Raw genomic sequence first — 6122 nt, forward strand, 5'->3', positions numbered from 1 at the left:
TGCCACAAGGCTCCACTGAGAAGAGCCTGGCTCCGCCTTTTTTACGTCCTCCCTTCAGGTATTTATGTACATGGATGAGATCCCCCTGAGCTCCCTCTTCTTCAGGCTGAACAGTCCCGGCCCTCTCCTCACAAGGAGAGGTGCTCCACTTCCTTCTCCTTCTTGGTGGTTCTTTGTTGGATGCTCTCAAGTATGTCCATCTCATACTGGGGATAGCTCCCTTGTGATAGTCAGCCTTTAGAAATAAGGGTAAGATGTTTGCTTGACTTGGTTTATTGATATTCTTGCTCTCCATGCTGTCCACCTGCCCTGTTAGCAGGGTTGGCTGTCAGGCATAGCCTTTCAGAGGAAGGGGAATGTTGCCGTTAGGGAATGAGGAAGGTATTCGTTCCCAAAGCAAAGGATCTTCAGGCATCCCTTCAAGAAATCACCTCGATGGAGGGGATTTAGATGTAATTCAGTAGAAAAAAATGATTTTTTTCTTTCTCCTGTGGTTGCTATCTTTAAACTTATCTAAGGTCCTGTAAACTTAACAGCTGGAATGGTTTAGCTCTTTTACTCGAGCAACAAGCAGTCTTCTGAGTTGTTTTTTCTGATAGCTCATGGGAGTTGTGGTTAGGAAGGTGTCATCTCTTTATGCTGCCTTAATTACAGGAGAACATGATTAATGTGAAATCAGTGAGAGAACTGAAACAAATGGCAGTATTGCTGTTGTAGCTGGTACAAGCAGATGAGAAGCCAGCACTTAGTCAAATAGGCTCTTGTTTTTTTCTCCAAATAAAGCTCAGTTTTAATGCTGAAACATTATGCAGTATATTAGCATACTTTTAATGTGTTTAATAAAAATGTTTTCTGGCTGTCTGGAGACTTAACTGCAGCGGTCTGGTGTCCATCCTTGTGAAGCTGTGGGGAAGGAGGAGGTGTTTTAGATGTGTTTATGTTACAAGAGTTACCCCTGAAAGCTTAAATATGGAGGAACCGTGGTGTTGCAGGCATTCTGATGATGGCTGTACAGTGTTCCATCATTTAAGGAAAAAAAATGTTTTTTCATAAGCATTTTTATCAGACTCATTAGGGATGAGCACTGCAGCAAGAAGATGAGCTGTCATCTATTGTTCCAGCTTACAAATTAAACCATTCTTCTACTGATATGTGCAAACCTCATCCAAATGTCCCTCCAGGCAGCATTGCAGAGCGTTCACCCTTTTTACCATAGCAATTTTTCTCTTGTCTAAAATGTCTGGAGACTAACAAGCCATTACAGTGGATCTTGGATTAAGAAAAATGCCTCAATCAGAAAATATGTAGAGCTAATGAAAAGTAAGCTGCATTATGGCTGACACCAAACCATATACAGCATTAAGAAAATCTGAAATCCAAAGTAAAATTATTAGGGGAAAAGTGCTTGTTCTGTATCTGTGTGCCCATCCTGTGCCTGCAGTAATTACTTATGATATATGATTGTAGTTTGCATTGGAGTCTGTGGATGTTAATGGTCTTTTGGACCAGACAGTACAAAGCGGGTGGAAGTAAGCAGACTGCAATCAATTTCTAATTTTCTTGCAGTTGAAAAACACCTCGTAGAAAGTAGGCCTGCACCATTGTATCCGAGCTACCGCAGGGGTGTGTGTGTGTGCTTGTGGTGGTCTGGATGTTGGTACCGGTGTCGCAGGTGAGGCGCTGTGAGAGAAATGAGGTTACGTGCTTCAGTCAGGGAGATCCTGCCAGGGCTGGGAACTGAGCCCAGGTGTACCGAGCCCTGCTTCAGTGCCCACATCACAAACACAATGCTTGTTCTGTGCTCAAAATTAACAGGACCGAATAAGCAATTGCCCCTTTGAAGTGCTGTGCTGTCCCCGGAACAGCTGCTCCAAATACCTGTCTTGTCTCTGGTCTGTCTGTGAGATCTCTGAGTGTCCTGGCACCACGGGCTGCAAGGGGCATGGGAGTCTTAAAATTCGTGTGTTTCAGTAGCCCGTGCTACTGCTGTGGCACGTGTATGAATGTTGTGTGTAGCCCTTGAGGTGACTTGTATGTTTCCTATGCAGAAAGCTTCCTGTAGAGCTCACCAAGCAATGCTGCTGAGCTGTGTAACCTCCTCAGATATTTCCTCTGTAACTTCCTACCCCTGCTGCTGCAGGGTTTGGGGTTGGGTTCAATGCTCTTAAAGGAGCTTTTTTTTTTTTGACTGATGTTGAACCAGGTGTGGGTTGGAAGCTCTTTAACTGGTTCAGTGCTAAGCATTTGCTGTTTATACAGGCCACGTGAACATTTCAAGGAGACTCTGGGCTGTCTGCTAGAAGGAGCTTTGTCAGAGGCACCTTACCGCTCCCATGCGTTACTCCAAAGGCCCTGGGAAAGTCTGCTTAGCAGAAACATTTCATTTAATAAACACCAGAGTGAATGAGTCTTCTCCCAGAAGAGATCTTTCAGTAGGATTAAAACAAAACCAAACAAACAAAACCCACCAACAACAAAGCAGTCTCCTTTTAGACGATGAGAGAAATGGTCGTTGACCTTGGTGTCAGTCCCTGAGCAAGCTACCCCCAAAAAGCCAGGCTGTGAGTGCCTACCATTCGCAAAGCTGTGGGACGAGCTGCTTGCTACCAACCCCTTTTGCTCTTCGATAAACAGTAAATTGGCATCTTACTTTGTCTTCCTGTAAGCCTCCTGAAGTGGTGCTTATATCCCCAGCTAACGATTTGATTAATATGACGCAGGGGTCACTGAAAATGGATCTGGGAGGGTTTGAATGGCAGGGGCTCGTGGAGGGCTTTGTCTGGACCATGCTACTGAGACCGTGGGGCCACGTCAGATGGGGTTATAAGTCTGCAAAGACTCTTTGCTTTAATGCCCATTTGCTTTGAGCTCTGCAGGACAGCTCCGAGTTCCCATCTGACGTTAAAAAATTAATCATGTGCAAAAGAAAATCTATCAGCGGATCATGTGAAAGAGATGGATTGCTGCTGGTTGCTTCTGCTGTGTTTAAAGCTGCCCCTGCACACAGCTGGGTATCTGGGGAGCTGGAGCATCATTTTGATAGGTAAATGTGGCATTTTACCTTTGCAGGAATGTTACATCAGAAATGAAACCTGAGCTGGATTTTTTTTAAATGTCTCCTCATTGCTCCAGATGCCCGCTAATACCTCCCATAACTGCTAATGGGCCTTTGGGTGAAAACAGCCATCAAAAGCTGTAAGAGGAAAACGAATCCAAACCGGAGAGCCAGAGCTGAACCCTTCCGACTGCAGCAGCTCTTGTCCAAATCTCAATTTCCTAGCCTCAACCCGAGGACTGGTGTGTTCTTGTCTTTGTAAAGTGCTGCTGTAAGGCTGCCCAGGACATAAAGGAATAACTTCTTACCTTCAAAAAATGCAGGCCTGTTCCCTGGCTGGGGTTATCCAGCGTGTGCTCCCTTAAACTGAAAGGGGGCACCGCTAGCTGGAGGGTGGCCTGTGGCGATGGAGCATTGCTTCCCTGCTAGCTCGCACTGCTGTTTGCCTCTAAGTTGTTTAAGCAAAATTGTATTGGCTTGATGTGTAGGAAAGCTAGGGACAGCAGTAGGGAAATAATTTGCTTGTCAGTACAACCTGTCTCTCCGCAGGAAGGTTTCCTAAGCAAAGCTCCGGTGCATTCTCCATAGGCTGTGCAGCTGTGTTTTCCCTAGGAGCCATCGAGAATATAACATCCATCGAAAATCTTTAAATTATTACTCAGCAACAGAAATGTTTTGGAGGAAGAGGGTAGGCCGAATCTGTACCCCTGGAAGGCATGGCCGCCTCAGGTAGCTGTGCTTGTAGCATCCAGCTGAGTGATGGCTCTTCACCTCTGCTCCTCTCATCCTGTGCTAGAGCACCTCAGGCCCCCCACCTGTGGTGGGTACGCTTCTGCTTCTTATTCATGGCCAATTCCAGCTCGCTCGCTTTATTGCAGGCATCGACCTCTGCTAATACATTAAGAGGGGAAAGAGCTCTTGAAACTTGAGAGCAGTCAATTTTTCCCCTTAGCTCTCACTTAAACAAGTGAAGTGCTTCCAGTCTCCTGTCATGGGTTAGCTCTACCTGTGATCATCCCTCAACTCCTCTTCTGCATCACTTCAGGGCCAGGGAATCCGTGTGGTCACAGCAGTGCGGAAGGGATCTGTGGGCCTGGGGTCTTCCCTTACCTCCAGTGCAGACTGTGACCACACTTTGATTTTTGCACTTGTTGTATGATTATCCTGCTAAAGCCCAGTATGCTTGGGTTTTCCTCCTCTGCCCTTATAAATGATGAGCTCCCAGGTTAAACCCAAACTGATCATATAAATGTCTGTGTGCTTTGGGGCTGTTATTTTTCACCAAGATCTTACAGCAAAAAATAATCTTCTTGTTCGGTTGTGCTTCCTTGAGGATTTTCCTCTCCTGGGATTTGGAGAGGACACTTCTGCAGGACCTGGCTCTCCCTGCTTGCCTTGTGGTGGACCCTTTTTCCCTACCAGGTTTTGTGAGACTGTTCTTTTGATGTCTAATTCCTGGCCGGTGGAAGTAAGTTTGGCACCTGGCAGAAGTAATGCCGAAGAACCTGTAGGCTGGCCCTTAGGCCCTTACCTTCTGTTTGAGAGAGAAAAGTTGCTTGCCTTACTTGCAACCTGTTGGGTTGCTTTCCTACTGTTTCCTTCAAGCAGGCCCCCGACGTAACTGGATTAGCACATGCATACTGGAAATGCTATGTGCCAATGTTTTTACAAATTGCTTTGTCCCAGGTATCAGTGCTTACAGAATTCACCCAGCTGCTAATTCCTACCCTAGCATTGCTAGCTCCTGCCCGTTTCTAGCTCTTTTGGAGACTTGACATAAGCAAGTTGCTTTTCCCCTCCCCTGGAGCTGCCTCCTGTGATAAAGTGTGCTGTGACTGCCCTGTGCCTTGCTTGGCCTGGAGGTCTAGGGGAGATGATACCTGCATTTCCAGCACTGTGAGCCACAGATGTCCTTTCTCTCTTAATCTCTAAAATAAAAAGAAGGAAAGCCTGTTTTTCCTCGCTGCAGGTCACTGCTATAAATCATTGTGTCAGTGCTGGTGTCCAGGGGCAGAGACATCTTTATGCAGGGGCTCTGTGGCTTTTCCCAGTGCATTTATAAGTTAAGATGGTGTTGCTGGGCCCAGAATACTATTATTTTTTTTTATTTGTGCAATATAATTCCAGGGAAACTTTCCCCTCTCCTGAAGCTTTGGTTATGAGGAATATTTTCTTTATAGTGCAGTGGGTGGGATGGTCACTACAGCATTAATGTTGCTTGCCTGTGACACAGTGAGGTATTCCTGAGTTGGGGCTCAGGTGAGATGAGGCAGTAAAATGCTGCTGCCCCCTGCTCTCCACCCTGTCCCTCAATGCCACTTTGAGCTGACTGAGAGATGAGTGGAGGCTCACCCGAGCCCTGTGCCGTATTCCTCCATCTCTGCTGTGGCTGAGGAGCAGCTGGAACCCAAGAGGCAGGGCAGGGGCTCTGCCTGCCACATGTGGACCCCGAAACGCAGGGGGAGGCATCTTTCTGATCTCTGACCTCCCAGCAGGAGCAGCCCTTTAAGGACGAGGCAGGCAGGCAGCCTGGACGCTGCCCAGCCCAAACCCAGCAGCCACGTCAATGTCCCAGGCTGGGCTGTGCCAGCCTGGCACAGAAAAATCCTCCCCAGGGCAGAGAGAAGCTGATTGAGCTTGCTGGCTCCTGCTCTGCTCCCCTTTTCTGGAGGAAGAATAAGAAGCAGCTGCCTCCAAGCGTGAGATTTTGGGGTGTGCGTCAGAGTAAGGGATGCTTGATAGCAAAACGTCTCGCCCTGGTTCCTGCCTGGGGAGCTGCAATGTCAAGTGAAATAACCTTCCAGGCTGCCTTTGGTGCAGAGGTCCTTTGGCTTATGGTATTGCTTTCTGTCTGGTGAGCTGTCTGCCTCCTTGTATGCCTGATCTCAGGCTTTCTTTGCTCCTTTTATTTTTTTTTTTTTTCTCCTCGGGCTGGGATGTGCTCTGCCTTTAATGCATCGGGAAGCCATACGCAATGAGGAAACTCTCATCATCTGTGCATCAGGGCGAATTACTGACTGAGTGCTGAGCAGTCACGGTATTGATTCAGACCGTAGCCCAGTCTCTC

This window comes from Cygnus atratus, chromosome 5, assembly GCF_013377495.2.
Source record: "Cygnus atratus isolate AKBS03 ecotype Queensland, Australia chromosome 5, CAtr_DNAZoo_HiC_assembly, whole genome shotgun sequence".
Classification (NCBI taxonomy): Eukaryota; Metazoa; Chordata; class Aves; order Anseriformes; family Anatidae; genus Cygnus; species Cygnus atratus.